At 40.7% G+C, this 21,438-nt stretch overlaps 1 protein-coding gene and 1 long non-coding RNA gene across 8 annotated transcripts in view; one reads left to right on the top strand and one right to left on the bottom strand.

The window, feature by feature from the left end:
* Window positions 1-15,858, bottom strand: part of LOC119891383 (membrane-associated phosphatidylinositol transfer protein 2-like) — a 46,595-nt gene extending 30,737 nt beyond the window's left edge. For 2 of the 7 annotated variants that reach the window (XM_038702992.1, XM_038702993.1), the window contains exon 1: window positions 14,996-15,846. The gene's annotated coding sequence lies outside the window, so the exon portion shown is untranslated. Of the gene's footprint in view, window positions 1-12,774; window positions 12,869-14,995 lie in introns of those variants that run through there. The other 5 variants (XM_038702994.1, XM_038702986.1, XM_038702989.1 and 2 more) reach the window with 5 other exon arrangements.
* Window positions 12,301-20,158, top strand: LOC119891385. Its single transcript, XR_005442428.1, has 3 exons — window positions 12,301-12,552; window positions 19,746-19,894; window positions 19,998-20,158. It is a non-coding gene; the product is annotated as an uncharacterized LOC119891385 (long non-coding RNA).
* Window positions 20,159-21,438: the final 1,280 nt, after the last annotated feature.

Here is a 21,438-nt window from a genome sequence, read left to right as displayed (position 1 = left end):
ACAGTGCCTGTGAAGACAGCTACATCTGTGTGACTCTTGGAGCAGACATAAACAAACAAGCGCTCACTGATCTGGGGTAAGTGTCTGACCTAGACAGATGAAACCTGCTAACTCCACAAAGCCAAGACTGGATCTGTCACAAACCAGAGGCTCTCACTTCCACCCAAAGATTAAATCTATCTTTCATCCAATTTCCCTGCCAGCACATGCTGTCCTGTACCATAATAATGGAAAGTGGCATTACTAACTCTGTCTGAAGGTGCAACATATAGTTTAGGATTGAAAGCTGTAAGTACAGCAGACAGGTTGACCACGGGACAGAGAGCAACAGCTGGGCCTTGCTGTCGACACAAAGCAGAATACTGGGAGGGAGGTGTTGACTCACAGGAGGCTTTTTCCCCAAATGCCACAACGGTGGTGCTCTTTTAAATTTAGCCCGGTTTTAGAGCGCACCACTTTGAGATGGAGCAACAGAGGAGGTGGTGAATCCCAGAGGAGCTGGAGCAGGCTGAGCAGGGGTTCCCTCGTGACTGACTCGAGGCAAGACCCCTTTAAAATGCAAGTGGAAAGTGTTAGCCCTGGGACTGCCTAAAATATCATAGATCAGTTTCACACAGCATTGCCTTGAAATTGCAGAGACAACTTCAGCTATGACAACCACTGCAAACACAGCCTTGGCCTGTGACAAGAACCCTCGATTGAGTTGGTGGGCTTATCCACCAATCCAGTTAAAATGTCAAAAGGTTTAAGACAATGCTGTCCGAGCTTGACTGTGTGCACTCCATGGCCAGAGAGAGGGAGTTTATCATCCACCCGCAATGACCAAAGAGGCCATATTTCAAACAAGCATCTCAGTCCACTGGAGTATCTAATAAGATCAAAAGACAAAGTATCGTTAATCAGGGGTATAACTGAGATAAATATAAACTATGTGGCACAGGTTACTGAATACAAAATTGATTTCCACCTTAAAAAACCTTCTCCATTTAGGGCTTAATAAAGAACGTGATACGCATTCTTCCCTCCGGGATGACTACTTTTATCCTCATCTATATATTTATATTCATGTGTTAAATGGTAACTTGGGGAGCTTCAAATTTTATCTATAATATGCAGGGTATTAATCAAACATTTTAACCTTGATACAAGATATTTTTATCTCCAACCCTTTTCCATGGGACAGCAACTAGAATATTTCTGTATAATTCACAGCTGTAGTTCAGGCCGAGGCTATCTGACAAAGACCATGTTTTGCTTTGTTTGACTTCAATAAAGCACTGAATGGATGAGCAAACATTTATCTTTTCTCCATATTTAGTGTGTAGCAAGTGGTGAGGATGGTTTGTATGCTATACAGCACTGGTAAAAGAATGGAAGAACAAAAGCTGGGAAAACATTTTGAGTGATCCATCATTTAGTCTGCATAACAGACCCTTTGAACTGAAGCTGAGCTAACAAAACAGACAAATGTAGATTCAACATAATGTGATCTCCTAAGATCGGATCAGAGACGAAGGCACCACAAAAAAAACAAAAACAATGCAACATGAGCTACCAGTGTCACAAGAATTACACCAGCAGAATCTTACGATCATGTAAAATGCAAGCAAAACAAAGAAAATCACACAAAATAATGGTGCATTATCTTGTGTCACATACTGTAGATACAGTATGCTCCCAGGATGTTCCTTAAAAACAAGGCCATCACTCTTCCTGTCCTTCAGGCCCATACGGGCTCCTCCACAGGCTTAGGAAGTGGGATGCACAACCTGCCCTTGTTCTTAATGCATCATCGCAGTACAAGAGAAAGGCTAAAAATACTGTAAGCATCTCCTCCACTGCATTCCTCCTCCTTCTCCTCGTCCTTCTACAGTAGCCCTGCAAGTAAGAACTGCTTCTAAAAATGATCCTCGTTTACACGGAGAGAAAACGAACAAGAACCACCACCGCACCACCAGCACAGACACAGCGGAGAGAATGTGGTGTCATGAGGAAAGCAGGACCTTGCAAAGAAGATTATTGCAGAGCAAGAGATTTAAAGAAAAAAAAACAAAAAAAAACACACACAGCCAAACTAATTGTTAATCATCCACTAACTGAGTTTTAGTCAGCATACAGATTAGGCAAGCCGTTCTTCAACTAATCTTAAATATATGGTTAGATATTGAGTTTAATAAAAATAGGTACACAAAATCTGTTAACCTCACTACATCTGAAGCTTTGAACCAGTGGAAAATAAGTAAAGTTTAGCATGTAATTAAAATTCTACATAAATAAATCTGATGCCCAGTGACTGCTGAGAACTTTAAGCTACTTTAAAGTTCAGCCATTGTTTTCTTATGCCTCAGTGTTCCTCATCAGCTCACCGTTTTCCACATCGGGCCTTTTACATACCAACTCTATCTCTAATCAACGCCACCCTTCACTCTGAAATCCAAAATTAGATGACCTTATATGCAAATTACACTTGGATTAATGAGTTACGTGCCAAGGTTAAATGAGGATACCCCCTTGCTGTCATTCTCTCAAAGCACTCAGACAGCCTGAATAAACTGTGCACAGAGCAGTCTTATGTAACTCGGACAGATACATAAAAGGAAAGCATCCCTACCCTAACATTTTGTCCTTCCCATTAGCTAATTCATGTATCCTACAGAGCCAAGGGCAGGAAATGCTTTTGTAGATTTAGACAATCTCTCTCAAACATCTCCATCAGTCCTTTTATGAGTGTTTGGTAGCAACAAGATGCTGATTCAAATCAAGGCCTGCTTGCTAATGTGGAGCATGTTGCTGAGTATTTGCTCACCACTGACAACACAAAAGCTTGGAGGAATAACAACTGATGGACTTCGAGTTTCACTACCACTGGCAATCTCTCACAATAGGCCAAAGTGGCTTTGACGATATGAAATACTACAGTGATGTGGCTGAGACTTGTTACTACAGGGAGAGGACACCTACATTATCAGTTTAAGGCAGAACGCAAGCAGGTTCCCATGTATCAGAAATTCAAACCACATGATTTGACTGACAATCAATTTGTAATACTGTAACTCAAAAGGAGTTTAGCATTTGAGATGAGAAGTAAAAAAAAAAAAAAAAAAATTTATATATATATATATATATATATAATGTAAAATGTATCCTAACATCTGGAAGCTGAAGGTTCCTTGATAAAAGTTATTTATAAGCTCTGACAGCAAATGCCTTACACAAAGAGAAAGCAAATTTCTGAAGTGTCACAAATGTCTGTAGTTTAAAGAATGCATATAAAATCACAAGGTCAATGTTTACAGAAACCATTTTGCTCTGTCTATTGAGTCTGTTTTTAGACATTCACATAACTGACACTGAAACCTGTTTAAATAACTATGTCGAAGAAGAGAAATGAAATGGATTATACTTAAGAAAAGTGTTTCGCCTAAGGCTAAAAAGTATTCCCTTTCCTGTCCCTTTATCCACTCCATCATGGCTTAAATTGGGGTTACCACGGCGACACAGAGGGCCCTCTCCTTATTGGTTGCCCAGATGAAGTCAGAGTGACGAAGAAAGTAGAGACCAGAGGCTGCTGGGGCCGATACGTCTTTCTCCTGTTTCTTCTAGTCTCCACTTTCACTTTTGTCAGCCTCCGTTCATCCCAAACACGGCTCATTTCCACTGCACTCTGTCTGTCTGTCTTCTGGCTACAGCCTGAAACGCTCGCTGACTCTAATATGATGCCAACCTAAATACAGTATATGCAACTGTGATATGTACTCTGTATGTAGGTGACAATCCTCTATGTAACAGAATGCAGGATCAAAAAAAAATTGTGGTGGGTGTGATACACGTTGGCTAAGGCACAGGCCTAAATATAGTGCGCTTCATGTGGGCTTCACAGAACTAACATGCTGATTTAAAAGTACTTATTCAACTACTTACTGTTTAAAAGCTAATACTGTACTGAAATGCCTGCTATTACCTGCATCCCTTGGAGGGTTAAAATGCCCCATGCAATTGTGTTCTCTTCATATGATTTAAAATTAACCTAGCACACCACTAATAGCTCCATTTTCAACAACCTAACAGTAAGTGAGAAGAATGTGCAGAAACACTGGAGAATATAAATATTCAGTTTATTGAATCCTTGGGAAGAAATGGATCTTCCTGCCCCAATTTCTCATGCTCTAGTGGCTGAGAGGAAATTGGATCTGAAAACTGAAGTGAATTAGGGACAGAGGAGTAAAAAAAATATGCATCACACCAAAAGAAACGGTGAGAAACTGGGTGAAATAGGGAAGTTGAAATGGTGTTTAATCTGTGTTTTGATTAGACAAAACTATGTTTTTCAAATCCACTTTCATCAAAAAGGGATGTCAGGTTAGTACAGAGCAGAAAAACCCTACAGTAAATCTAATCAACATAATTCTGACCCTTCTGTCCCAGTCTATCGTGTCTTCTATCAATTTCTGATTCTAAAGGAAACTGAATCACCGACTCAGTTTCACTGAGTAGTAGGCCTGTGTTGGAGAATCCCATGCATCAAGGCAGTTTAACTCACGAAAAACTGAGGCCGTCTGCTGCCCTTTGGTGAAATACCTCAAACCCTCTTGTGCAACAGGAATAATGCAGGCTTCTCAAAAGTGTTTAACCCAGTGACCAAAGACAGCGGCTATCTCATACTGACCATAAAAGGCCATTTTCGAAGATGCTGATGGTCCTATGACTTTGGCTTACATTTCAGTGGGTTCTGAGGTCAGGTTTATAGCTTTGTGGAAAACTAGGTTTTACCAGGTTAGGATTTTCCTTTCAGAGCCAGAGACTATAAAAACCAGAAATCAGTTTTACAACATAAAGGATTCTGACGTCTCTCTCACACAGAGAAACACCATTCTGAACAGAGATGTGGGGCTTTGTCTAGCTCATGGAAGCAGACAATGGGCATAACGCAGAGAGACTTCCCCGTAAAAGCCTGTAGACCAGGAGGGAAAAAGGGAAAGAGGTGAGGGGCAGCGAGGAGGGGGAGTTAGGGTCTGAAGGAGTCTATTTTTAGCCTCAAAGAAATCAGGTGTCTGCGGCCAGTGGAAAAGAAAGGGAAGCGTGGGTAAAGTGACATGAAGCAGCTTTGTCGTTTTCATTTTACATGATCCACTTGAGTCAGAGAGGGCTGCAAGGGATGGGGGTGGGGTAAAATAAAACGCAAACAAATATGAAATGGCATAAATGGTCCACACTGACACAAGAGGAATGAATGTATGAAAACTGTAGCAAAAAAAAATAATTAAAAAAGTGAAATAGCTCAAATAAAAATGTGATTTATAGACACTGATGGTCAGCAAAAGCCTAGCAATTTTGGACATCTTGAAAAATCGAGAAGAAGGCCTGATTGGGTGGTGCAAGAATAATTTCTAGTTCACAGCAGACTATGCTCCTTGCAGATTAGATTAGCTAATACATCATCTACTGGGCTTCAGGACTTTGCCTCATAATGTAGAAGCAGATATTGCTGCATCTTCCTGCTTAAGGGCGTGTGTCAGAGTGCCTTGATTTCACCCCTTCCCTAACAGGATGCACATAACAGACTCTACCATAAATTGAAGCTCAAGTAAGGACACAGGAAGGTCGTCGACTGCTATTAAAAGACCTCAGCTCTTCTTTGGAGTCCGCCCACATTGTCCGAAAAACTGGTGTCCAAAAAGGACATGGTGCAGATCCACATGAAGCGTTTGTCTCTGTCTCATTTCTCAGACAACGCCACTGTAGGAGCATTAGCAGTGATGTGCCATTCATTAGCTGGCTCATCAGGGATGGGTGGGAACAGGTTGTACCCCTGTTGTCCCTGTCAACAGCTCAACACCAACATTAGCATCACCTGCTTTGTTCAAGAGAGCTGAGGTGGGAGGGTGAGTTGGGCAAGAAGGACAGAGTCTGTGGCGCTCGAGGTGCAGAGAAAACACAATGTTCCATTCAGTGCTTGGCTGGCACCCAGGTGTATGGAGGCTCATTTAAAATACTGTCATGATGCCTGATTGTCCGCTCAAGATTAGTTAAAAGAAAAATGAGACCTTCAGATAACCAGCCAGCTGGCAATGCGTCCCTACACTCCCCTAACAGGACATCATAAATTGTGAAGGATGTTATCCAGGATTACTTCAAACCCCTAAGGGTGCCCAAATCGAACTACTAAAAAGGCACCCTCCCTAATCTAGTTTCCAAAGATATGTTACTGGGTAGTAAAATTGTTAAAAAATCCTTTATGGAGCTCCGAGAAATATTTTGCATCACTTTAAATAGGGATGCACAAACCTGCCCACCATGAAAGACGGTCAATATACACTAATTGTAAGACTGGAAAATTATACTATTCATTTCTAAAGGTTGGTGAGGAAAACTAATGATGCACAACATTCAATCCAACTAGCCAAGTCCTGTAAATTATATTATAAAATTACACATTTGCCTCAAAGGACTTCATCTTCACACAGCATATAATATCCCCTTTAAACCCAGGCTACATGATCTTTAAAGAAGCTACATGCTTCTGTGTTGCATTACTTTTGCGTTTCAACTAACGTGAGTCATGGTACTAAGTTCAACTGTGACATGGATGCAAAGGCAGATCAGTTCACTGGTAGTAAGGCAGATGTAACACATGATGTTCGTGTTGCTGCCTGCCACCACACAAAGTGTGTGTGTGTGTGAGAGCATGTGCACACAGTGCATAAACAAACAGGAAGTTAACGTTCCTCATCTATCCATAATCATTATCCAATTCCAAAGCAGACGTCAGGCTGATCATGGCAATGCTTCAGTTGAGTACTGGGCACCCACACAGTTCACATTTATTGCCATCCTTCCTGATTGTTCAAGTCCTATTTGTATTTCAGGACCAACCATTCATGGTTGCTTATCCTTAAAACCACTCTGTCTTATGTCTCAGCAGGATTTGGGGAAATTTGTCCATGCATTTATCTTCAGCTGAATCAATTACTATGACGGTGTATTTACAGGTCTCTAAAAAGAAGAATGCTGCTGCTCGAGTCCTGCTAGGAGTAGTGTGGATGGGGCCTAAAAAAGTGGATAATATCAGTCCAGTTCTCAGGTCATCACTACAGCTTCCTGCCTGTAAAAAAAAAATATTTAAAATACTACTGTTGGTTTATAAAACACTATTCAGTGGTTTAGGGCCAAAATACATTTCTGATCCTCTGCTATGTTATGAACCATCCAGATCAGGTCAGATAAGGTCGTCTAGGACAGGTCTGCTTACTGTCCCCAGAGTCAAAACTAACCATGGAGAAGCAGCGTTCAGTTTTTATGCTGGAACAAACTCCCAGAAAACTGCATTTCTGCTGAAACTCTCGGTTCTTTTTCCACTGCCTTTTATTAGATTAAATGTGAGGCTATTGATTAATATCTTACATTTAACTTTTACTCTCCAGTTTTAATTTTTTTGCTTTTATTCAATTGTATTTAAATGTCTTTTAATATTGCCCTGTGTTGCTTTTATATGTTATTTAAAGTATTTAGAATTGCCTCGTTGAAATACACTACACAAAAACACTTGCCTTGTCATTGTTGTTTTCACCTTGTAAATCTCTATGCGTGCGTGCGTGCGTGCGTGCGTGTGTCATCACGATAAAATGTGTTCCTGGAGACACCTACTGTAGCGGGAACAACCACAACCACAAGTACTTTGCCAGGAGTTTGTCTGTCTGTGGACAGATTTTGTCAACACAATAGCACAACTGTGCAAGATGGCAGCATCCAGGCAGACAAGAAAACATCATATAACTAGCAAATTTAAAGACATATCTTATGACGCTGATGATATCCAGTTATATGTCTCCTTTATGCCTGACGAAACTTACAAGCTGACTGCAATGAACAGTTACCTGACCGCCATCGAGGACTGGATGGATAATAACTATCTACAACTTAACACAGTTAAGACATAGGTCTTTATTGTTGCCTTTGACAGCATAGCTCCCATGGTTGCTTGGCGTATTGGGACACTGTCTTCAGCTGTGCAGTCAAACCTTAAAAAAACTGTTATATCTGACCAATCTATGTACATGTCAAATCATTCACCCATACATGTTTCTTCCATAGGCTTCATGTTTCGTCCATTTAAGAAGCATTGCAAAACTGAAATCTGTTATATCAAAACCCGAATTAGAGATGATCATTCACGCTTTTACATCATCCCAGTTAGATTACTGTAACTCTATTTTCACCTGCCTCAGCACGTCATGCCAGGACCGTCTACAAATGATCCAGAACACTGCTGCAAGGCTGCTGACAAGGTCTCGGAAAACAATTCGCATCACACCCATCCTGTCATTGTGACATTAGATCCCCATCAGGCTTAGGATTCATTTTAAGGTTCTCGTTTTTACATATTGAGCCCTGCATGGTCAGGCACCTTGGTACATCTCCAACCTGCTCCACCCCTATATCACCACTACGTCATTTCCATCTTCAAACCAGGGCTTCCTAGTTGTTCCGAGTGCTCGACTAAAAACAAAAGGTGATTGTGTTTTTGAAAAGGTGGCGCCCAATCTGTGGAACTCTCTTCCTTTAGACATACATTCTGCAGTCTCTGCTGACTCCTTTAAAAAAAAAAAAAGAGCTGAAGACTATTTTGTTTAAACTGGACTTTCTCTCGACATGTGCTGTCTAAAGTATGAAATCTTCATTTGTTATTGTTTTATTGACAGATTATTTTCTTGTTTTTGATGTTTATGTTTTATTGTTGTTTCTTTACTTTTCTGACGGTCTTTTTTCTAACTTTTTAAATAAAAGCACTTTATGACCTTGATCTGTAAAAGAGTCTCTATTAAATAAACTTTACTTATTTACTAAACTTTATTTACTTAGTAGCCTATTATGCAAATGTTAACATTAATAGAAATACCACATATCTGACAGACAAACCTTGATCAACCGCCAGGACATTTACCTACTGCCATTTCCTGCTCTAGTACTGCTAACCAAACAACAACAGTCATGTCCTCTGACAGACAATAAAGACCAAAGGATATTTTATAAAGCAGGTTTGTTGATAATTAAGTATGTCATTTCAGCATGGTTATAAAAGTTCTTAACAGAAAATGCACTTATAACTTGGTAATATCCCCTCCGGTGTTGTCAGTGCCCATAAAAATCAGTCTCTTTTAAATGTCAAAGAAATTACTCCAACATGACATGAGTCTTTGTACCCGGGAGTTATCAGCTGTGGGAAAATAATTTTGACTATACAGTCCAACATAACATAAAGGGTTGTTGTGAATCCCGTTTAATACCTTCAGTAATTTTCTGCAAGCTTATTTAACAATCTGCTTTCCCAGATTTCATGTGAAATTGTGAAATAAACTGACTTTTCTAAAAACCTAAAACGAAGCAATCAGAGGGAATTGGTAAACAACAATTCACCAACTCTGAGAAACTAGAGATAAAGGGGCATGAGTTTGCCTATTTTATAAATAAAATCAGTACTAGGCATCTAATAGGCCTATAGAAAAGGGAAATTACAATTCCAATTAATAGCTTGATCCATTTCTGTCCCTATCCACTGCATCTTATCAGCTAGCATTTAAGATTATACTGCCACCTTGTTTTGGGTGGGAGTGAGTGATTCTGTGTGTGTGATGGCTGGGATACAATACACAGGGGATTAGCATGCAGTAAACTTCCAAAATAGTCCACAGTCTGGTCTAAGTAAAGAACTAATCCTGTGATTAAATAACCTAACTGTATTAAATGTTACAGAGAAATTACACATAGCAATATTGCACAACAGGTTTTTACTAAAATCAACGAAGATTGAGCAACAAGATTAAGAAAATGTCAAATTACCACACAAACAGGCAAGTGAATTTATGATTATATCATATAGTGCAACGTGTACTGTATGTTCCAGCAGTTGAAGCTACACCATGCTGAATCTTCAAACTTATTTACCTAGATAACTCTCCCCAAAAGCCATAGCTCATTTTACTGTGTTTGTAATGATGTTTCTTTGCTCTTCCTGTGCCAGCAATCTCATCTGATAAGTAGCTCAAATAGTACAGACACTGAACCAAAAGATGTGGTGAGCAGCTACATACGTCATTTAAACTTTAACTGACAGGAAGTGTGTTTTGTCATGTTTCCTCAGCTAAAAGACATTACTCCTCAATGTCTGTATATTTGTGCGTCATATGTTAGCGACAGGATTATTGACTTAGGTTGGAGGACAATCATAAGCAAACTGAGGGTTGTAGTATATAGTACAAATCAAAAATTACCCACATAGATTCCATGTAGTGCAATGAATACTGAAATAAGGCTGGGACAAGGCATGCTCACAAGCTACAGGCTTCTCTGTCAGGAATTTTCCACTCCAATCACTCAGACATACAGCGTATATATTTACATATTCCTCCTGACCATCAGCAGGTTGTCAGGCTCTCCTGTAACTGTATAACATTAGTGGAGTGGTGGGTAATTTTAGTCTTGGGGAAAGAGACCTGTGTGACACAAATGAGCAAACATTAGGATAGTATATGAATGCAGTTGGAAATTATTATCCTCATTGATCAAAGAGGTCACCACAGTGTCTCCACTTTACTTTTTGCGTTGGCTTAGAAACAGCATGAGAACTGCTTTAATTCAACGTGGAACAAAAACACTTCACTAGCCACATCTCACAACTGTACAGACAACAGACTGATTCACATTCACTGATACTGTGTTTGTCTGGTGTGTTAGAGTCAAGAGAGACATCTGAGAGTTTAAGAGCTATCAGGTTTCAGCCTCTCAACTACTGTCTTCCTGTAAGAATCCTTGACTTTACGTGGATGCATTAATACATGATAATTATTTTTTTTAAACATGCCTATATTATGCCTCAGTTAAGAAATGCTCTGCCTACATGAACAAAAACGACAAATATAAAAGTCCATTTATGGTTATCCTAGAAAAAACAAAAAACAAAAAAAACTTTCAAAAACAAACATAACTGCAAATACATTTGCAATCCTTAAGCTACAATTATCTTTTTCCAGAAAATAACTCATACAATATTTATAACTGAATTAATATTCGAGATCTGTTAAAATGACTTGGTTACCAAAAGATTCTGGTGAGCGATTTTCTGAGCAAGGGATATCACAGATTGTAACTATATCATCCAACCTCATAGTTTTTGTCAGTTTAACTTAAATGTACTCACAACAATCATAACATAGGCACGTACTGCTTTAGGTGTACTTAAAAACAATATCACATTAAAAAGAAGCTTCTTAACCTAAAAGAGTATAAAGGCCTATTGTGTTATGTGTTATGCCCTTAAGGAGTTAAAAAAATTAAAATGACAAAGTACCGCAAATATGATTCCAGCGATTAGACAACATCACGGCCCAGTCCTAATGCCTGCATTCACAGACTTGCAAATAGACCCACAACGTATATTTGTGACTACCATGAAATCAGTGAGTGCTAGTGAGCTCTCGCATAGACTTTTTATGCCCTATGTGCACCCTTCTGCATGGCAAGCAGAACTTCCTTGAGGGAATTACCCACAATTCATAATGTTCCCATGCTAAGAATGACGATGAAAAGACAAATTAAACAAAACAGGGAAAGAACACATCACAGCAAGAAGTCTGTGTAGATCTTTGCTTTGTGAAGTCATGCTGATTGTACCGTTTTAAATCTGATCGAAAACAATACAGTATTAAACAACATGGCAGTAATATGAAGGCCATTTAATCAGAAAGTAGGACCTCATTTTCCTAAACGATATACAAAATAAAAGGCTTGCATTTTATTGACCACATGTGATCCTCTTCCTCAGTGAAAGCTTTTAGTCCTTGTACTCTCCTTCATTCACAGTTTCACTGAGCACAGGGGTGATGTCAATTACACTCTGGGAGCTTAGGTGTCCAGCTGGACACTGGGACATTGGGCCCAATTCAGACTATTCACTACTAGACTTAACAAATTGCAATATTAAATACTGTCAATAATCCGAAAAGAAACATGCAATTCAATTACTTATTTTACAAGTACTTCTATACTTTCATTCAGTTACAATTATGGATGTAGGAATAAACAGTCTTCAGTGACAAACAAAAAATTCTCTTAAGCATAAAGGTCATAAACTAGATTATTGTAAACACTGCCCTGCCCATGTCCTGCATGTGAGTGGTGTCTACGTATGTGTGTGGGGGGGAGGAATACCCAGTCAGAAAACTTGTTAGGCAGATGAGCTGCCATGTCTACAGAAGAGAAACTTAAACTATCTTAAAGGTCATAACTGGTAAACTGGTAATGAAGGCAGTGCGCAGTCACGTGAGCAGGGAGAGGGCAATGAAACCCAGTATTAAACGGGCCCCGGGCCTTATTTATTAAACACAGTAGTAGAGACAACAACGGGAGTTAACGCCTTTTTAATCCGCGCTTTTTAACGTGTTGGTGTAATTTATTAACACGCCTAAGTTCCTGTCCTGCTCCTCTGACAGCGAGCAGCAGAGCAGACGGAGAAGTGAAGATCACTCGAGTCGACCACAACCACGCTGCTTACTGCAAGTACGTGTAACAAAAACCTTCAAACCTTGGTACAAAGCCAGTACTTAATCAATACGCCGGATCTTCAAACATAAACATGTAGAAAGCGATATTTTAATCTGCTCTGTCCTCGGTCTCTCGTCCACCGCCGCGTGCTTGTTGGCGAGTTGGTACAAACATGCTAAAACGAAAGCTGTCTGTGTGTAGTTTTAAATTCGCTATTAAGTTTAGTCTGCCACGTACCTTTTAAAAGTTGGCACGGTCTTGTAAACTTTGCTGCAGGCTGAGACAAACCAGCACCTCTTCTCTTTACCTGCAGGCAGTGGGCAGCAGCAGGGGGAGGAGGAAGGACTGATACTGACGGGGTTTTTCCCCCATTCTTTGTCTTTTGTGAGGAATGTGATTTATTAGAATTTAAAATTTGTTTACAGTGAGATATTAAGTTTATATAGAGACATTGTTTAACATTATGTTGCTGCTCTAGAAATATTTAGTTATATTTAAACTATTCTAATCCTGTTCTGAATGCAATATTTTTTTATATAATATTTATATTTTAAAAGCCATTTTTAGTCATGAAAAATAACCAACAATCACAAGAGTAGTAGTATCAATACAATCCTAGCAATAAACATTCCCTGCACGTGAGGAAGATTTGAATTCTGGATGATCACTAGTGACTTCTGCACTTAATCATCAGATCTGCACTGACACAAAATGAATGGAAAATATCCTGCTCGTCATCGACAGCTTTTGTGTGGTAATCATTTCTGGAAATCCGTGGTTCAGATCAAAAATGAGGAACATAAGTAACAAGTCTGTCAACAAGTCAAAACTAAGTGACTCAGAAGGGAACAATCTGAAAGCACAGATTGCTTATAATTCAGGTCAGGGAAAGAATGCATGAAATCTAATTTTTGCAACTCGCACACCCGGTACAGCTCCAAGGAGGCAGGACGCAAGTTTCAACACATCAAAGACAGATTACACCCTGTGTGCAGATGAGTTCTTCAGGCCCAGAAACAAAACGATCACCTTTCTCTGCATGTGCCTCATGTCAACATACAAGTGCAGGCTTAATAGTGTTCTTATCAGTATAGATCAATCTCAAACCTAGTCTCAGATTGCAATTCCAATTTAAAGACACACTGCGATGTTGGACACATGATGAGGTGGGGGGGTCACGGTGGACCTCCTGCCCTCAAAGCAGAGCCATCATTTGGCCACAGCCCCCAAGTAAGCACTGTCTCAGTGACTCACCCAGGCCCTGCTGAGTCAAGTGGAGTGACTCTTGATGCTGAAACTCATAAAATAGCAATAAGTCTGGGGGATACAAAAGCAAGCTTGTGGCATGCAGGTTTTTAGTTAAGTCAAAACAAGCTGACTGTAACCTCAAAGTCAAATTTGGGCTTGCCTTCAAGTGAGCCACTTCTGGCTTAGGCCAATAGTCAAACATACAGTCATTTGCAAAAGGATCTTAAATTACACACAAAAAGAAAGGACATTTGTGTTTGGTAGGTTTATGTCCCTTTTTAAATTGTGCCACTTAGGAACATGCATGGGATGAGCAGCAGCGCTGAGTATGTGGGTTGCACCTGTGAAACATTTGCCAAATCTTCTCTGAGCTTTTCTTTGCTCTTGACTCTTGTTTGGTTGATTGGATGATTTAAGTCTGCAGACACAAGACATATTAGCAATTTAACATGTATGTATTCATTTATCTAACAGGGTGGTCAGTAGCATGTGAAAGAACCATACACAGCCACAACAGCCTGGCACCTCCTCCTTATGACTGTCACACACTGCTGTGGCACGGCATCCCTTTTTTCAACAGGTGTAACACCAAAATGTGTGACCTATCAGATTCTGTGACTACATCCAAACGACGATGTTTTCCTAACCATAAACAATTACTTTCGGTACCTAAACCCAACCAAACTGCAACCACTTCACATCGTCAACGAAAGCCTCTGGCACTTAACTTGCCATTTGGGTCACAAAATCTGATAGGTCACACACTTTGGTGTCATACCTGGCATTTGTCGCAAGTATAGAAATAACAATTATAATAATAATTCTGCCAAAAATCATTTTGGTAAAAATAATCTACCTAACACAAACTTCCTTAATTTTTGTGCGTAGTTTAAATTCTCACACTTGGGTATCAGCAGCAGCTTACAGTGAGGACAGAGAGAGAGGAACATTTCATCAGCTTCAACGACCATGCAACAGGCCATCATGGCGTGAGAGCAGAAATATGCTGCGTCTTGATAAAGTGGCGAGTTATAACAGCGCACGACGTTCAAAAACCTTGTGTTAAATAAGACACGTGAAGTTACATCTCCGGTGGGGGGGGGGGGGGGGTCAAATCTGAACTGGAGTAAACCCACCGTCAGTTAGTTTCCTAGCAACATGACAGCACGGTTAATCACAAACTGTTGGTTTGCAAAGGCTCACCACATACCTGGACCTGATGCACACCTGCGATGCACCTCTGGCTTCACCAAGCTCCAGCACTCAGCAGTTTTGAAGAGTAACGCAAAGTTCATCGGCCTTTCTCCGCGTTTTGGGGTCGCCGCTTTCACCAGTAACACGGTTCGCTCTCAGCACGAAGATGCCGCCGGCTTGATGAGGTCTGGGGTTGGAAGCGATGCCATAATTGAGATGAACGCATCGAAAGTCAGTAACTGATTTCCTTAACGTCGCCGTTTGTTTGGCCCTTCGGCAGAGGAAGGGGTGCGGGCGCGACATGCAAAGATGACACGCAGAGACACATCATTACCTCCTGTGTGTGAGAGTGTGTCAATATCAACCGCAGTTTCTGATGGTGTTTACTAAATCTGACCACATCACTGCGCAGGAGACGCACACGTTGGTTTCCTCAATCGGCCGTGGGGCGAAAAAAGGCCAAAGTAGCTGTGATAACGTTAAAATGTCCTTGAATATCCGAGCTATCCTCGCAGGAGTTGGCGGCTGGGCTCGTCTCACCGAGGAAAATGAAGCGGCTGTGAGCTCAGCTGTCGCCTCCGTCCAGATAACCGGGAAGAGCGAGGACCAAACCGACGAAGAGCTCTCGCCGTCGTTAAGTTGTCACTCCTGTGATCTGTCTGAACCGCTGCAAGACTTCACAGTCCTTTCAGGCACGACACAAAATACTGTCGAGCTAATCCGAGTACAACGAGGTTTCCGGTACAACTTTCGAAATAAAAGTCTGACTTACTGTATGTTTGGGGTGTTCGAGCAAACGTTGAAATGTGATGTGCGATAACTTTTATTCCACTGTGTACGCACATTTGTTTCCTGAAACAACCATTTTACTCAAAATATCAAAATCGATATCGGGTTTCAAAATGCGACCAAATAGAACATATTGCAACGATCCTACAATTGATCTAACTCAACATTATACCAGGATTATATGTACTGGTGAAACCAAGAAATAAATAAACTACAAAGCAGCACAAACACAATTTAGTATTTCATTTTGAAGTATTGGTTATTTCCCTTCCGGTGTTTGTCTGTCCTTCTGCTAACTTGACGAACTTCAGACTCGCAGCCATTCCGCTGAGCAGTTTCGGTTGTAGGGCGCCTCCTGCTGGTAAAGGAGTATTATGGTCAACACTGTTTTCACAAGTGGTTACGTATTTCCGCAGACATGAGCATTTTTATAGGATGTAAAGTAACAAGGTAGGCGATAGCAATGAATTCCTGTCCTGTCACAGACATGCCAACTTGGCGTGTTATCGTCTGGCATGCAATGAAAGACGAACCTACTTTTTATACTTACCTACATTAATATTTGTATATCTAATTAGGCACTGTCGTAATTTTAGTTTAATTAGTTCCAAAAAGTGATGGGGGGGTAAAGAAAATATATACATTTTTCATATCATTGCAAGGTGGGGACCTCAAGAGGGTCACTGATTTATTCCTAACTCTGAAGTAGCCTATATCTGATAACTTAACAAAAGCATTACAAGGAAACCAGATTAGCAATTTCTTATGTTGTGCACAGAACTTCACAGCCTTTCTATAATTAGTAATATAGCTTATTACTCAATTTATTATACAGAAAATTTTTATCATTGTAGTACATGTGTTATCAAGCAGAACAATATAGTTACCTGCACTGCTTTTTTACCAAAAAAGGAGAAACTATGCTGCTGCTGCATCTCAAATGAAGCGAAGCAAGCCTGCTGATTAGTTTCACTTCCTTTACAATGTAAGGAAATTATTTTCACTGACTGTCATACATCACACATCAGATCTTGATAAACAAAATAGAACAAAATGAAGCAATGGTCAATGGAAACTAAATTACCAACCAATTGAGGGCCGGATTCAAAATCCCATAAAAAAGCAAGGTAAAACAATTAAATCACAGGCTGATCCAACTTGCATGACTTTCATCATAGCAATTCATAATGTGACTAAGTAGTGTGTATGGCCCCTCAAGTCCATGTTTGCACTCTAGAACACATCTGGTCATGCTCCTGATGAGATGGTGTCCTGGGGGATCTCCTCCCAGACCTCGATTAGGGCATCAATAAGCTCCAATCTTAATACAAAATGTCCCAGAGGTTCTCAATTGGATTCAGGTCTGGGGAAAGTGAGAGCCAGTCAGTGGCATCAATGCTTTTGTCATCCAGGAACTGCCCACACACGCTGGCCACATGAGGCCTGGCAGAGTCCTGCACCAGGAGGAACCTGACGTGAAAGAGTCTGGAGACACTGTGAGGGCTCTGGCAGTGTGCTGGGAGACACCTCAAACATTTGTCTGGACTACCTGTGCATGTACTGTACTTGTCAGTAGTGACAAGGACACCAGAAAACACAAAACTAGAGAACAATTGTAAGAGCAATTGTCTGTGGCCACCAGTGGTAAAACCATTCCTTATTTTTGGGTTGTCTGGCTGTTGCTTCTCCAATGCATCTGTTGTCACTTTAATTTACACCAAAACAAGTGACACTGATTTACAATCACTTGTGCTTCCTAACTGGACAGATTGATTGTTTAATTGACTTGATCGATGATTAAGTTTTCCCTTATTTATTTTTTTGAGCAGTGCATATAAAACTGGTTTCTTACAAATAGAGCACATTATATACATTACTGGAAAGGTGAGTCTTTTGCAAGAGCCACATAAGAATGACATGATTATATTTTTCTAAAATGAGGATCCGTTTTAGTGTGAGCACTAAAGATAAAGTTCAATTAATTTGAAATGAACGTCCCTCACCCGCAATATCAGAGACATGTCATCACAGGTCGTCAGAGAGATTGTCTTTTCTCTGTGACCCACATAGTTTCCTGATTTACTAATTATAGTCATTGTCAAGGGAGAGAGCAGGAGCCATTACATCAGGCCATTTTTTCACTCCATATGCAAAACAGTTTGAATGTACTTTTGCAGTAATTATATTTATTAAATGTGCACCATTATTTGATTTGACCTTTTTTGGAATCCTTCATAAACTACAACAGACAGTTCTCCTTTTGCACTGATAGGCTACTGAATTAGATTCAAAAGCAACGTCTAGAGCTGTGTAAAACAAAGTAAACCAATGTAAAAAGAGTGTGTTGTGTATGACAAAGAATTAAAAAAAGTGTAGGTGGGGGGAAGTGGGGGAGGGTTGATATAGCTGCTCTATCCAAAATGTCACTTCTCTCAGTAGACTTGAAAATTGGCTGCACAGTTTTCTCCTTCAGGGTCAATGGAGGCGGCAGTAAGCTTGGGTTCACTATGTGTAATATTGATTCCATATATTTTATATGATTCCAACGTCAGGCCATAGTCAGGCCGTTTTTTTCACTGAAGACATTTTGACATGTCACAGTAGAAAAAGCACAGGTATACATAATAAAATTAATAATGACTCAGCTCCATTTTGCTGCTTTGGTTTCAGGTTCCTGTATTTTTCCTACTATGACAAGTCAAAAGGTCTGCTTTGAAAAAGGCCGATCAACTTAAATGTAGGGGGTGGTGACGGAGCAGTGGATAAGACGCCTGCCTTTGGTTTGAGAGACCCGGGTTCAATTCGACATTGTGTCCCTAAGCAAGACACTTAACCCCTCGTTGCTCCAGAGGCGTGCAACCTCTGACATAAATAGCAATTGTAAGTCGCTTTGGATAAAAGCGTCAGCTAAATGAGTAAATGTAATGTAAATCAGACATTTAAAAACAGCCACCATCCATATCACATAAACTGCAATCACTAGCATCACTATCAACAGCATCACTAAATGTGCAAGACCTGGCATGTGGGCACATTTATGCTGACCATACCTTGACATACACACTAACACCCTTATGTGAAGTACAGAGGTACTGTATCTAGAGTACAGAGCACAGTATTACAGTTGACTGAATACTGCACAACAAACCTAGTAATATACAGGGTCATACCACAATACACCTTGAGATTGGGACACCTTTGAAAGCTGTAGCCTACCATATAATTTTCCACATTACTTGATTAATATGAGTTAAATATTAAATGTACATAAAATGGAAATGTGTCTTTAGCAGTGTGGTAGCATATTTTAAAACAGACAGTACGCGGTATAAAACCGTTAACAACCACTAAAATAAATTCATAGCAGCAGCAGAGCTCATTGGCTATGGGACCTTGTCAGATGGCAACAGCTGGAATGATGAGTGAAGGGGGTGGGCAGGGTCATTGTAGACCAGGGTTGCCTTTTTTGTAATGGACCGATTATATAGATTCTGGAGTTGCAATTGTCTGTGTCCATTGATCTTGCTGGCCTGGTTTACCACCTGGGTCAGCTTGTTCCTGTGTCTAAGTAAAAGTTCCTGTACCATTCACAGATACAAACAAACTTACATGTGAATCCACTGTTCACAACACACACACACACTTGCTTGATGAAAACCCTGAATCTCCAAAAAGTCAATATCTTTCAAAATGGACATAAATGGGATACTTTAAGTTTCACGGTAGTGGATCTGGGGAGTTTTGCCTTGTCGCAAGGGCCGTGGTGAGGGCATGTTTGCTGGCGCTGTTCGCTTTTTTATAAATGTAGTCTGCATTTGTCACAAACCCCCGGTCGTGACCCTGGCCTTCTTGCTGGTATGCGTGTGAATATAGTATTTCAGTTCTTTCCCCCTTTTTTTTGGTGTGTCTGCTGTGTGCTTGGTTTGTTTTGATTTGCGTCTGTCTCTGTGTTTCTGCTCTCTCCTTCATGCTCTGAGGCTGCTGGAGGGCGTGGTCGCCAGTGCTCCGGTCTACTCACCTGAGGCACATCACGTCAATCAAGCACACCTGTTTCACATCCTGCAATCTACTCACCTTTAAAAGCCAGACCAACCTTCCAGTCCCTGCTAGATTGCTGTACCACTCAGTATGAGCACATGCCAGCCAACCTTTGTCCTGAACTTTTTGAGTCTAGTCTGTTTTTCCTGAGGAGCTGAGAGCAATGTGTGTTTTCCCTGTCTTGATCGCAGATACCAGCCTGGACCCCTGAATCAGATATCTCACCAGCACCACAAGACCCAGAGCAGTGGAACCTAGACCACAAACCCTCTGACCAACCAGAACATCTTTCACCCAATCCACACCCCTGTTGCACTTGTCTTGAAAATAAACTTCCTTAAACTGAACTTAACTCTGGTCTATGTTTGAGTTCTGTCCCCCGGTCCTGACAGCATTGGTCTGAAAGGTGAGTTTATTGTCAATGGTTGTTCCCAGATATTTAGAGCGAGTGACCTGTTCCACTTCCTGCTCTCTCATGATAACTAGCATGAAGACAGGCCCTGTGCTGCCTGCTCCCATCTTACCTCCCAGACACAGCTCCTTGGTCTCTCCTTGACCTCAAGATCAAGGAAGCTGCCGTCAAACCAGGTCCCAAGGTTGATGTGCTGAGAGTAGGAAGGGCTGTTGACATCCTGTAGGCAACCAGGACCATGTCTTCAGCATACTTTGAGTGTGATGTCTTTGCTTTTATATTTTACCTCATTTGTGTATATGGAGAATAGAGGAGGAGCTAAAAGAAGTGCGTCCCTCTCTCACGTCAAGAAGCTCTTGAAAACTCATCTCTTCCGAGAACACTTCCTCTTACAACACCTCTAACTCTAAACCTCTAACATGCACTTCCTGTGCTCTTCTTCTATCCCCTACAATGATCTTGTATTGATTGCACTTTTTGTTAACTCTTACTTCCTTCCCTAGGTATCTACCCCATTGATGTGATATGTACTGTGAGCTCTTATTAGTATGTATTGTCAGTTGTAGATCTGTATTTGATGCTCTGTTGACGCTTGTATGTTGTTCCTCAAATGTAAGTCGCTTTGGATAAAAGCTTCTGCCAAATGAGTAAATGTAAAACACACACCTTGTGAAACAAAAGTATTCAGCACAAGGCAGTCAGATGGTGTTATTTATACAGATTCGTTGGGGCCTCTCAGAAACACCCTGGACACGGCTGTTACTGAAATTCATGTCCCTCAGGGGGAGATGAGGCTGGACTGTATTGAAAGCAGAGGAGAAATCCACAAAAGTACACTGCATCACCACATCACTTTATCCAAAAGAGTGAGTGGTGTACTCTACACCTCGGCTAGACAATCCATCCATTTGCTTAGAGGTGTGAGCGATGGGTCTGAAATCATCAAGTGATTGTGTGTGCTGTTTTTGGGCACTGGGACAATGGTTGCCAATTTCCAGGCCTGGAGGGAAGTGGTGTTTCTTAGTAACCTAATATAACACAGAATCTTAGAGGGCATGAGGTTTTATTCACAACTTATGATAGTTTAATTATCCTTCAAAGCATTTAGGCACCGAACTTCCAAATGATTTAAAGGGGGCCACGTGACTGTAGACGTAGCCCTGCCACATTTAATATGCCAACCTTAACCACCGTTCTAGCACAGGTACGCCCTTCAAAAC

This window comes from Micropterus salmoides, unplaced genomic scaffold (genome assembly GCF_014851395.1).
Source record: "Micropterus salmoides isolate LMB-PRFRI ecotype aquatic unplaced genomic scaffold, ASM1485139v1 Ms_hic_scaffold_7, whole genome shotgun sequence".
In the NCBI taxonomy this organism is placed as follows: domain Eukaryota; kingdom Metazoa; phylum Chordata; class Actinopteri; order Centrarchiformes; family Centrarchidae; genus Micropterus; species Micropterus salmoides.
This window is presented reverse-complemented; position numbering and strand designations above follow the sequence as displayed.